The sequence below is a fragment of the Psammomys obesus genome, unplaced genomic scaffold (genome assembly GCF_907164565.1).
Source record: "Psammomys obesus unplaced genomic scaffold, mPsaObe1.curated_primary_1811, whole genome shotgun sequence".
NCBI lineage: Eukaryota > Metazoa > Chordata > Mammalia > Rodentia > Muridae > Psammomys > Psammomys obesus.
This window is the reverse complement of record NW_026585689.1, coordinates 23,724,024-23,736,648: the sequence shown is the minus strand read 5'-3', so window position 1 is coordinate 23,736,648 and position 12,625 is coordinate 23,724,024. Positions and strand designations below refer to the sequence as shown.

The 12,625-nt window shown below is 39.3% G+C and overlaps 1 pseudogene; it reads right to left on the bottom strand.

Moving 5' to 3' along the window:
* Positions 1–4,024: 4,024 nt before the first annotated feature.
* On the bottom strand, positions 4,025–9,906 carry LOC129666334 (heterogeneous nuclear ribonucleoprotein A1-like; annotated as a pseudogene).
* Positions 9,907–12,625: the final 2,719 nt, after the last annotated feature.

Sequence of the window (12,625 nt, the reverse complement as noted above, 5' to 3'; positions counted from 1 at the left end):
TTTATTGTAATATTTGTCAGTGCACAATACACATCTTATTGCAGAGTTTTTAACAGGAGAAGAACCCAAGTTTGTGAAGAGAGGAAGGTTTCCATATACCAGTATTGCTTATTTGGTGTATTTTATTGTCATCAAGGTACAGTAACTCCTTAATTGCAATTAACTACAGGATAAGTCAAATGGTATATTTCTATCATCATCTCATGTACTAGCTTAAGGAAACAGGTTTTATAGTTTTAAGTGAAATCGGCTTTTACATATATGTTGTCGTTATCATTACTGTAATTGTCTTGCAAGGGACTTATATTGATAGGGACTTTTTTAAATGTAAACATTTGCATAAACTTTTATTAGTTAAAAAAATCTAGCTTTACACTATGAAACTTCTAATATCAAAAGTATTTTCTATGTAAGAGTAAAGCAGAGAAAAACGTAAAATTCGTAAGAATGGCTTTCCTCTATTGGTTTAACTCTTGCCACAAACTCCTTAGATTTTTCATTTAGAAAATATTCTTTGATATGAAAGGATAAATGTGATTTCCTAAATGTAAGGATTATAATTGTACTAACTTTATTTTCTACTATTATGGATTGTAATTATGCTATTAAATTATATTAGTCTCCAAAAATACGTATTTTGCTCAGGATATATGTAACAAGCATATAATAGGCACTTAATAAATTGTAGGTAAGAGACAATTCTAGTGCTCATACTTAGGTCAGAGTCTGATAAAGTACAGGTGTTCTAATGACTCATCACAGAATTAAGTGAATGAATGAGTTAAAGGAGAAAATTAAATCAAATTAGTGGTTGTGAGCTCAAATGGTTAATCAGACTCATCTGGTGAACAATTATTTAAATGCCAAAATTGTAATAAGGTTCTACCTAATCTTAAAGTTAAATATCTCACTAAAAGCAATTTTCAAAGATCAAAAACTTGATCAGTTTCTTCAAAATGTTATTGTTACTATCAAGAGCATCCATAATTTGTTTCTATTTGCCAATGCATAGCCTATCAATGTAACCAAAGTACCTAGATTTTACTGATGAAGGGACTCCTCCAATCTCCCTGTCTCACTGCTGTTTTCCACAAAAAATTGTTTTTCCCTCGATTTTCATCCCACTCAAATTGTGACTACCTTTTGCCACTTCTACCACGTTACTGAGGATTTTGTTTTTTTTTTCTCCCCTACCCCAGACACCACATTTCTCTGTCACTTTGATTCAGCCCTTTATTGTTCAACTGTATCTATAGTTTTTAATTAAATATTTTTTAGCAAGGAGTTCTAAAACCCTAGTGAATCTTAACTGGCAATTAATTTCTTAAACTATATTTCTAATTATTTTCTGGATATGTACACCCAAAACATTCAATATCCTTATAAAATTCAATTTTCTAAATTTGGGTCCTAATCTCTCTGCATTTAAATTTACATATGAAGATAAAAAACTTTTATTAAGGTCTAAGTATATAGAATTATGAACATTTTGCCTGTCTTCAAGCTCATAACCAACTGTGTGACCTACTTTATTCAAGAAACAAGCAAGAAAACACCAGCCTCCTCTCCCCCCCAACACTTACACATGTCTGGTGATTCTAAGAAATTGTAGATGCGGAATCACATATCATTAATTTCTCTAGCCAGAACACATACAATCTATACAGGGGAAAGTGTAAGTATACCATATGTTGATATACCTTGTATTATACTGATTGGGAGGCAAAGCAGGTATCTTTATTTCATTCTTTTTGTATTGTATTTTGGCCAACATGTTCACAACCCCAATTACTAGTCACCACAGGCCTATGCCTCATTTTTTGTTGTTGTTGTTTTTGTTGTTGAACTCTTAGATCCCACATACAGGTGGATTACATGGTATATGTCTTTTTTTTTTTCCACAATTTTATTTTTTTTTCTTTTTAATTTTTTTTTAATTTTTTAAATTTTGTATTTATTCACTTTGTATCCCAACTTTAGCCTCCTCCCTTGTCCCCTCCCTCTTCTCCACCCATGATCTTCCCCCAATCCATTGATAGGGGTGATCATCCTCCCCTTCCATCTGACCATAGCCTATCAGGTCTCGACAGAACTGGCTGCATTGTCATCCACTATAACCTGGTAAGGCTGCTCCCCCACCCCACTCAGAGGGAGGTGATTAAAGAGCTAGCCACTGCGTTCATGTCAGAGACAACCCCTGTTGCCCTTACTAGGGAGCCCAGTTGGAGACTGAGCTGCCATGGGCTACATCTGTGCAGGAGTTCTAGGTCATCCCCATGCAGATCAACCACTTTGGTATGTCTCTTTTTTTATGTGAGAAGTGGTGGTGCTCACTTCAAAAGGGCACTGGAGATTCAGGGTACTGAAAGCAAGACTGAGAACAGGTTTATAATCCTAACTGTAGCTAACTCTTCCTTCCTTCCTTCTTTCCTTCCTTCCTTCCTTCCTTCCTTCCTTCCTTCCTTCCTTCCTTCCTTCCTTCCTTCTTTCCTTCCTTTCTTTCTGAGTAATCCAGAGGTTTCACTGTTACACATAACCTAGGTCTTACCTCTTAGTCCTTCCTTTGTATTTATTTTTATTTTCTGAGCAAAATCCATAAGTGCACTAACCTCCAAGTTTGGTATGCCATTCATTTTAGAACTTACCATGTTCCTGACTTTGAACAAGGTTGGTTGTTGGGAATTTTCTACCCCAAATATCTACCTTCTATGGAATGTTGTCTATCTAGTAGAATTCAAAAAGGCATATATAGACCAGCAGGTCTCAGCCGGGGGCTGGTATTTTCTGTTTATTGGTAGCTGCTCTCTAATGGTTGAGAAATATTTAAAAAACAAATAACAGATTTTTATTTTTTACATATGATTAGTATATTTGCATTAAAATAATATTCTTCAGATTTATCCACCTTGCCTCAATGAACAGATATTCTTTACTAAAGGCTGACTGATAGTGATATTCAATTTATTCATATATCAAACTATCTATGTATATTATGTCTACTTAGACATATTTTAAATTGGTAATAATAGTTTTTATAAGTCTAAAAATATTCATAATGAGTTTTGATACTTTTCTCAAATTTGTATACATTTCTATATTTTGTGAGCTAATTTCCTTAATAGCAGTTGAGTTTCTGAATCTAGCTTCATCTAGATAAATACGTGCCTTCCACTCATTGAAAGAAATTGTTACTATTAATAAAATCCAACTTTGAGTGAGACATAAACACCAGCTTCCCTAGGACATTTTTCATGTATCTATGTTATTTATCTCTCCCTCTATTTCCTTCCCCAACCCTATTAAACACTTCTTATATCATGATCCCCACACATTTTTTTCATGGAAATTTAATTTTTTATTGATTATACATGATAATGGATGATGAACAAGGTTCATTCCTGTCTTATTTAATTTGATAATATTATTCAATGTTGATATTACAAAGGGTATGTTAACAACTATTTTATAACCAAATTGTAACTTTGCTTGGATTATCTTTTCAATGAAGAACTTTACTAAAGTCACAAGAGTAACTGGCCATTTAACTACACCAGTGTTTCTGAAGACAATGAGTTCTCCCTCCTAGTACCCATAAATATATTTTAAATGAAACCTGGCACCACCCTGAAGGAATTTAACTTTATCCTGTTGAGGTAGTTTATCAAGATGGTTTCAGAGTAGACTAACTGCCTAACGTATGATCATGATCATACAAGTGAGCACAAGTGAGGAAAAAAACAGTCTGGAATAAAACCATTTGTTGGAATGCTTTACACTTTCGGTAGAACAGAAACTAAACTAATCTGCTTTAGTCACAAATGCAGGCATGGATGGGTTTCTATGCCCATACACATGAGTGTTGTCTAAAAATATCTCTTCTTCACTTTGGCTAGGCCTTGCCACGATTGTGCTTGACTGAGTTTACAGCTCTGTAGCAATCTGTAGCTTCCTGTTCTTCTCTGGCTTTCCTCTCTTGATGAATTTTGTTTCCACGCAGTAATTAGAACCTTTGCCACTGCTGTAACTACTGCAACTGCATCTCAAAGCACATAGCCACCTTAGCTTTGTGATTTAGCAATGTACTGATCTCTACTACCAGAAGGGCAGGGTGTCTGCCTCCAAAGAATCTTCCCTTCATTTCAAAATTTGAAGACTGATTGTTGTAACTGCCAAAATCTTGGCAGTGTCCACTACTTCCAAAACTGCTTCTATCATTACCAAATCCATTATAGTCATCCCCACTGCTACCATATGCACCACCAGCATAGCTGCCACCAAAGCCACCACCATCGCTGAAGTTTCCTCCTTGACCAAAATTGTCACTGCCAACAAAACCACCTCTACAAACACCACTAAAGTTCTTGAAAACACTTTGACCTCTTTGGCTGGATGAAGCAACACCCATTTCTTGCTTTGACAGGGCATTTCTTAATTCACAGTTTGCCCATTCGCAGTGGAGTACTTCTAATGACAATCTTATCCACAGAGTCTTGTCCATCAAAGGTAACAAAAGCAAAAGACTTCTTTTTCCACAGCCTCTATTGGTTATGATCAGTCACTTCATTTCCCCCATTCTGTTCGAAACAATCCTTCAGTGTCTCCTTTAATGCAACCAACAAAAGCCCTTTTCACAGTTGTGTGAAAGTTAAGTCCCGGGAAGTCTTCTCTTGACACAAGTCTCTTAGGTTCCGTAGATCTTACACTTTCTTTGTGTTTTCTTGCGTTCATCGCTGCACCCACTTCCTATATAGTGTCAAATGTGACAAGCCTGAAGTCCTAGACCACTAGGTGTCTCTCCTTATCACACAGTCCACGAGTCTCCGTATTGCTCAGAATAGCTCCTCAGACACTTGTAGGTTGTTTTGAAGCTCAGCCTCTGGTGAAAAGCTTCAATAGCAATCCCAGTTTCTTCTGGAGACTCTTGACTTAGATGTGATGGCGGGAGAGGAAAGCCTTTAGAGAGGCTTTACAGTGCTAACAGGGTAAAAGTCATTATCTTCCTTTACTGTTTATTCTAATACATTCTATTTGCCCTTTGAAATTCACCCTTGGCCCCTATTTAATTTCTTGACCTTCACACATAGCCAAAGCTCAGGGTTAACATCATCAAATGAATTTGTCTCTTGGGTTATCTCACTAAGAATGATTGTTTCCATTTCTATCTATTTACTGGAATTTCATAATTTTGTTTTTCCTACACTGAATAGTATGTCATTGTATAAATGTACCACATATTTATGATGCATGCATCTGTTGGACACCGAGGCTGTTTTAATTTCTATGTAGAAAAGTCATATTGAAACCTATTATGATACCAGCTTCCTTTATTATATACATGCACAAATACAAACATTAAAATTAAATTTAAGTAGAATCGCCCTATACCATCATCAGACATCAAGCGTAAACAAACACAATGTCCAATGCCAGCAATGGATTACCTCTTTAAATTGTTGGCAAGTGAGTTTCCATTAGACCCCCAAATGTTATGTGCTGTCAACGTTCTTGATTACTCTTCAGAACTTGATGGTAAGATCCTATTGTTAAAGACACTACATACTTAAGTCGTCGAACATGGAGAAATCAAGCTACTACTCATTAAAAGCTTCATCTCTACTGACTAACTTTCAAGGTGCCATGTAATTTATGTAAAGGATTTTTTAATCAATTAATTTATTTTCTATCTACTTTACATCCTAATTGGAGCCCCATCTCTCCTCCCTTCTCAGTCTCTCCTTCCCTTCCCCTTTCACCCTTGCCTCCTCCTCAGAAAAGAGGGGCTCCCTTTCCCATCCAACCCAGCTCATCAAGTTTCATCAGGCCTGAGCATGTCCTCTTCTCCTGTGGCCTGGCAAGGCAGTCCCGTTATGGGGAAGTGATCAAAAATTTGGCAAGTGAGGTTGCATCCAATGCAGTCCCCACTTCCCCTACTAGAGGACTCACATGAATCCTAAAATGTCCATCTGCTACATCTTTGTCGGGGGCTTAGGTCAATTCATGATCCTTGGTTGATGCTTCAGTCTCACCCAACCCCTCTGGGCCTTGGTTAGTTGACTCTGTTGATCTTCTTGTGGAGCTCCTGTCACTACCATGTCCTTTTCTCTCTTTCCTCCCACTTTTTCACAAGATTACCTAAACATCACCCAATGTTTGGTTGTTAGTCTCAGTACCTGTTTTGAGGCACTGCTGGGGAGAGTCTCTCAGAGGACAATTCTGTCATGTTCCTGTCTGCAAGCTTATCAGAGTATCATTCATAGTGTCAGGGATTGGCACCCTTCCATAGGGTAGGTCTTCCTTCAATCTCTCTTCTATCTGCTCAATCTTTATCTCTGTTCATCTTCTAGGCAGGGTAAATTTGAGGCTGAAGTTTTTGTGGGTGGGTTGGAGCTCCCCTCCCTCTATCAGGAGGCTAGTCCAGTTAGAAGTGCCCTCTTCAGTCTCTATGGTCTCTGCTTCTTGGTGTATCCTTGAATCTGTCTCTTATCCTCCCAGGGACATACCCTGCCTTAGATCTTCAGCTTTTCACAGAGATACTTCCACCCTCCATTTCTCTTTTCTTTACAGGTCTTCTGTCCTCTCCCTTTCATACTCCCCAGGTCTGTTCTCCACCCTCTTAACTCCCACCACCCCCTTTCCTACTTTGTTCCCTCTCTTTAGCCACTACCTCTGCTATTCTATCTTCTCTTCTGAGTGAGATTTGTGCATCCTCCCTTGGATCCTCCTTGTTATTTGTCTTCTATGAAATGTAGTATGATTAACAAAATAATCCAATTAGAAAATGGGGCACAACAACCTTACCAGGCCACAGAAAGAAACAGAAGAAAACAATGCAGCTAATCCTGATGAGACCTGATAGTCTAGGGTCAGATGGAAGGAGAGGAAGACCTCCCCTATCAGTGCGTATGGGAAGAAATGAGGGATGAAAGGGAAGAGGCTACAGCTGGGATATAAAATAAAATGTAAGTAATAAAAATTTTTAAATTAAAAATAAATTTGTACACCACACCACTGATACATATTCAGGATTTCAATGGGCTTCTTCTTTGAATTCTGAAAAGGCTGATTATACAATCACACAGTTGGTGGAAATGATGGCTATCATGTGAATATCCTTACAAATTAAGAGTGATAATGCCCCCACATATGTTTCCATTAAAACAAAACATTTTTGCATATTATAAACATATTATAAGCATAACATACAATCCAACAAATTAATCAATTGTAGAAAGATCTAACTGTACATTAAATAAGATGTTTAATAAACAGTAAGGGGAAATAAGAACTCTTAGAAATAGACTGAATAATGTTTTATTAACTTTAAATATTTTGAATTGCAATGAGGCAGGGACAACAGCGGCTGAATGATACTGGATTATAGAAATTAAAACTACTGTATTAGATTTACCTCTATTTTTAAAAGATGTTTTAACATTAGAATGGAAGCCAGGGACTGTATTGCATTTGGGAAGAGGTTTTGCTTGTATTTCCACAGGTTACAAAAGACTATGGGTTCCCTTAAAACTGATAAATATCCTATCTGAATAAGAGAAGCTTCCACATGAAAGGCATGACTCAAGGAAGAAAGAAATTCAGAAAGACAGCAAGATGCAGAAAGCTGATCCCCCCGCATGGGACAGTGCAACCAACTAGGTTAAGACTGTTAAATTTATGGGATCTTTAACTGTTTCTGTTAATAGTTAAACTGTGTACAATTTTTATCAAAAACAGAAAAGGGGAAGATGTACAGAAATTTTAATTTAGCAACATGGATTAACTATTAACTATTAACAGAAACAATTAAAGATCCCATAAACTTAACAGTCTAAATATACTTATGAAGATCTGTGGAGTTCTATGAAGGGTTTGTGGAGACAGTACACTAGAGTTTGGGAGTGCAGTACAGTCAGTTACAGTTCAATTGAGTGCAGTTGTGTTTATGCAGTTCAGTTTGTAGACTTCAGAGGCAGTTTTTCCACTCAGAGCAATTCAGTGAGAAGCAGAGAAAGCCAGTTTGAATCACTGAGCTCGCAGAGGAGTTTTGAGCCAGAACAGCTGAGTTGAACAGCCACCTAGCCAGAGTTCAGAAAGAGGTAGAAAGGGTGAGCTTATTCAGCAGTAAGCCTCAGAGGCCAAAAACATTCTAGGCCTAGGTTAGCAGATGGAGGACAGATCTAAAGTTTTCAAGGTCTGGGCTTGCAGAAGTCCAGATTTGCATAGAGGCTAGAAGCTTTCAGGCCTAGGCCTAAGAAGAGTTAGATAGAAATTGTCTGGGCTCAGCCCAAGCTATACATTTTTAAAGTTTGGGTATGGCTCTCATCTCATCCCCTCTTCTAAGGAAATAAAACAAAATTTGCAACCTTTCCAGAGGAGACAATTAATCAGCAGTCCTACCCATCTGTGAAACTTGTGAGTTGCAACAATAATTCGCATGGCAAGTCATGCTGGTATAAGAATGGCACAAATATCACAAGAGTTTGGATTGGATTTAAGCTCCACTCCACAAGTTGAAAACCATACCAGGCACCGTTACTTTATATAGAACCAGTGGCAAGACAGGTGGTAAGACCCACAGAAAAAGCCTATCTTCCTGCTAAATAGATATATTTTAAAATAGCTGCTTATCATTATACTGATTAATTAATGCATTTCTCAACAATTATTCATGAAGCTTCTTTTTACTGTAAATAGTGTGTAGCACATATACCAACAACTGGTCCAGTTATAGAGAATGAGAGGTTGTGGATGATTCAGCCTAATTGAGACACTTCTCTTACACAGCTCTTCTCAAGATTTAGGGATCATTATGAACAAGATATAGAAAGACTGCAGGAGCCATATGTAACTGGGCTTTCCAATCACACTCCAGTTCTTGAAATAAAGACTCTGAGACTTTATTATTTATGAGTTAACGCCTAGGCCATAAGCTTTGGTTCATTCCTCAGCTAACTCATAACTTATTTTGCACATTTGTTCTATTAGTGCCACATGGCTGGTTATCTCTCTTATTTCCATGTGTCTATCTTCCTCAGAGTCTGCGATGAATCTCCCCTATGATGCTATCCCAGAGTTCACCTCTCTCTCTCTCTGATAGAACCTTCTATGTCCTGCCTCAGTTAATAGGGCCCCTAGCTTTTTACTGACAGGGGATGCTTCCCTACAGAACACAAGAGATTCTCTCTACAGCCATAGTTGGAGGACAACTACATGTGAACAGTATTTTCTAGATACATCAAACCTGTTGCACATATGAAGTCACACTAATAGAGACAGCTTGCATAAGACATTCAGAGGCTCAGGCTGGACAAAATTCTAGCATGTAACAGGCACAAAGTCCTATTCCTTTCTAAAGAGTTATATGAACTTGGGGAGGGAAATGGGAGGACATGAGGGAGGAAGGGTGGGATTGGGAAGGATGATGAAGGGGGCTACATCTGGGATACAAAGTGAATAAACTGTAATTAATATAAAAAATAAAAAAAATAATAAAAGAGTTATGTGCAATTGATTGCTACCAGAAGAAGAAAAGCAGTTCTTTTAAGGGGCAGCCCTGATGGATTGACCATACTCCACTAAGGTCACACACATAAAAGTATAGGGTATCATAAACTAAACTTGATGGTTTACCTAAAATAAATGATACCACAACATTGGGTGGGTAGGGAAGATCAGATAGATCTTAGATGAGTGGTGGGGGGTGTCAAAATACAGTATAGAAAAATTTCAAAGGACTAATAAATATGTTTAAAAAGAGAAAGCAAACAAATTACAATATTAAGCCTTTTGAGGATAATTAAACATACAAATGAAAGGACAAGATAAAGATACCTATTTGTAATAAACATGTGATATATGTAGTTAAATAGACATAAAGCCTGAGATAACTTACCCAAGCTCCCAATACATTCATACTAGCTGCTGGCAACTCTTAGGCAAAGAGACATTACTTTTCATATACTTAGATGCTTGTCTTACTCAATATAAGTAGCAGACATGCATATGCTAATTTGAATAATAAAACAGAGCTTTATCACACTTTATCATGTATTTCTTATTTATACCATCAAATATTTACATGGGAAACATTGATTTTCTTTTTATAGGTGTTGTTTCCTTCATGCTCTCAACTTCCTTCAAGAAGTTTATTTGTTTGGTTTTTGTTGTCATTGTTTTTTAGTTATATGCTTTTCTTCATATGCTGAATAAACAATGACAACAAAATGTATATATCTGTAATGGAAGAAGAATCCCACAAGCTAAACAAACATGCATGCCCTCTTATTCATGAATGTATAAGCATGTATGTATGTCCTTTTCTGTATATATGATTTCATTTAAATTGTTGATTATATTGAAAAATGGTAGCTTTAATTTTCTCAAATGTTGGGGGGCGAAGATGGTGGTGCCAGGAGAACACTGTGTCTGAGAAGCGGGATAACACTCTCCATGCAGCAACCAGGAGACTGAACTCTGGGCCCTAAAACTACAGCGATCATGTTTCCCAGGTGAGAGGAGGCTCCCACAGCTTGGGAATCAGTCAGGTCCACTCTCGGCCGCCCAGCAAAAACCCGGGTAAAGCGGGCTTTGGGTCTCCAGGTTGGAGCCAAATGCCTGCGTGTCCCGATCACGTTCCCAGGCTGATTGGTGGGCACAAGGGTGCCAGAGACTGGAGGTTCCAGTCGCAAGAAAACCCCACAGGGAATGAAAGTTGTGAGACTGATCACGGGTCACCTAGTCTTTCCCTGGAAGGTCTCCCTGACCTCAGGTACCTGCTGCCATCAAAACTGAACTCCCGCCATGCGCGGAGAACAGCTGTGCGCCCAGCTCAAAATCCCTACTCCCTCTTCCAAGGAGGCAGGAGGCATCCAGCAGAATCTGCCACAGACCACATTGTCTGTACCCCAACCCGAGATCGGGGCTGAGAAAACCCAATCCTTTCGGGCATTCCCCCAAACGCCGCCATAACCCTGTCATGGCGGAGCAGAAGGATAAAGAGGTGCACAGCAGGTTCAAAGTGCCAGGATCCCAGTGCTGCCGGCTGCTCCTAGCAAACAAACTTCAGCTCGGGATCTGGGACTGTGGTCATCCAACATGTCATGAGACTCTCCTGGGACCAGCGCAATAAGGTCTAGCACCAAGTCCTATCACCGGCGGTCCCCCGAAACCCCGGCTCATGATCAGGAATGAAAAGGCCCAACCCCTTCTGAAACCCACCTGAGAGCACCACCATAAGCTTGCCCTAGCAGAGGGGAAGGTCAGAGAGGAAGGACAGAGAGGCAGCCTGCCACAGGACACAGCACCCCCTCTCCAGCTCACCCAGCGGCCCCTGGCAGAGAAACCCAAGCTCTGGATCTGAGGACATTCAACCCTACCTGGTACTCTCTCGGGATCAGGAAACATAGGTTCTACCGCCAGGCTGCTTCAGGCAGAGAGATCTGGGCCTGGGATCTGGGATTGAGAACAATCAACCTAAGTCTTTCCCGTGCTACCCTGGGACCAGTCAACATAACCCCTCCTGGCAGAGGAAAAGGACAGAGAGGCAGCACATAGGAAAGGTAGACACTAAGTCCTGCAGACACAGTGTCACAGAGCTGACTGTTAGCCTACCCGCACATTTTCCACAGGACCAAATCAGAGAGTAGAGAGCAAGGGGAACTCCTGTGCATTCCAACTGGTCCTGCAAGAGAGTGAGTGAGCATTCTAAGGAGAGTTTGCCCCAGACCCAGGGTCTCTCCACAGAAGCAACCAGACAAGATCCCTGCCACCCACACCCCTAGTGTGGGCATCATAGGGATTCTTGGGAAAGCGACCCCAATGTTGAAGTCTCTGCCTTGTGGGTCCACCAGTGTAATCCAGGCAAACAATCCCTGGATCTCAGACAGAACTGCATAATAGTGGCCTGCAGGCCACTACAATACTCACAGAATCTACACATGCACATTGTGCCCGCTAAAAGCATATGAGAATAGCACCAGTGTCACATTCCTTACTTACGCAAAACTGAAACTACAACGCACACTCCCAAACCAGTGAACCTCTCTCATCTTCCTGAAAAAACAGTCCAAAACACAGAAAGAGACAATCATAAACTGAACTACAAACTCGATGAACAAACAGCGAGAGTTATAAATAACCAGATGGTTAGAGGCAGAGGTAAGAACACACCCAACAAAAATCAGGACATAATGACCTCACCAGCAACCCCACAAACCAATGGACACTTCAATTCACGAGATATACAAGAAAACGACCTCAAAACTATGTTTCTCCAGCTATTAGAGGCCCATAAAGATGAAATGAACAAAGCCCTCATAGAAATAGCCAAAGAAATCGAGACGAACCAAGAGGAAACAAATCAAGCTCTCAGAGAAATGACCACGAAAATTGAGGCAAACAAAGAAGAAATGAACAAAGCTCTCAAAGAAATGTCCACACAAATGAAGGCAAATGAAGAAGAAATAAACAAAACTCTCATAGAAATACAGGCAATTATACCCAAAGAAGTAGAGGCACAATTAGTGATACATAGAGAGAAAACGGCCAAAATAATAAAAGCTGTCATTGAAAAGCAGGAGTCCACATTCAAACAGATGAAGGAAATGGTGCAAGACATGAAAACAGAATT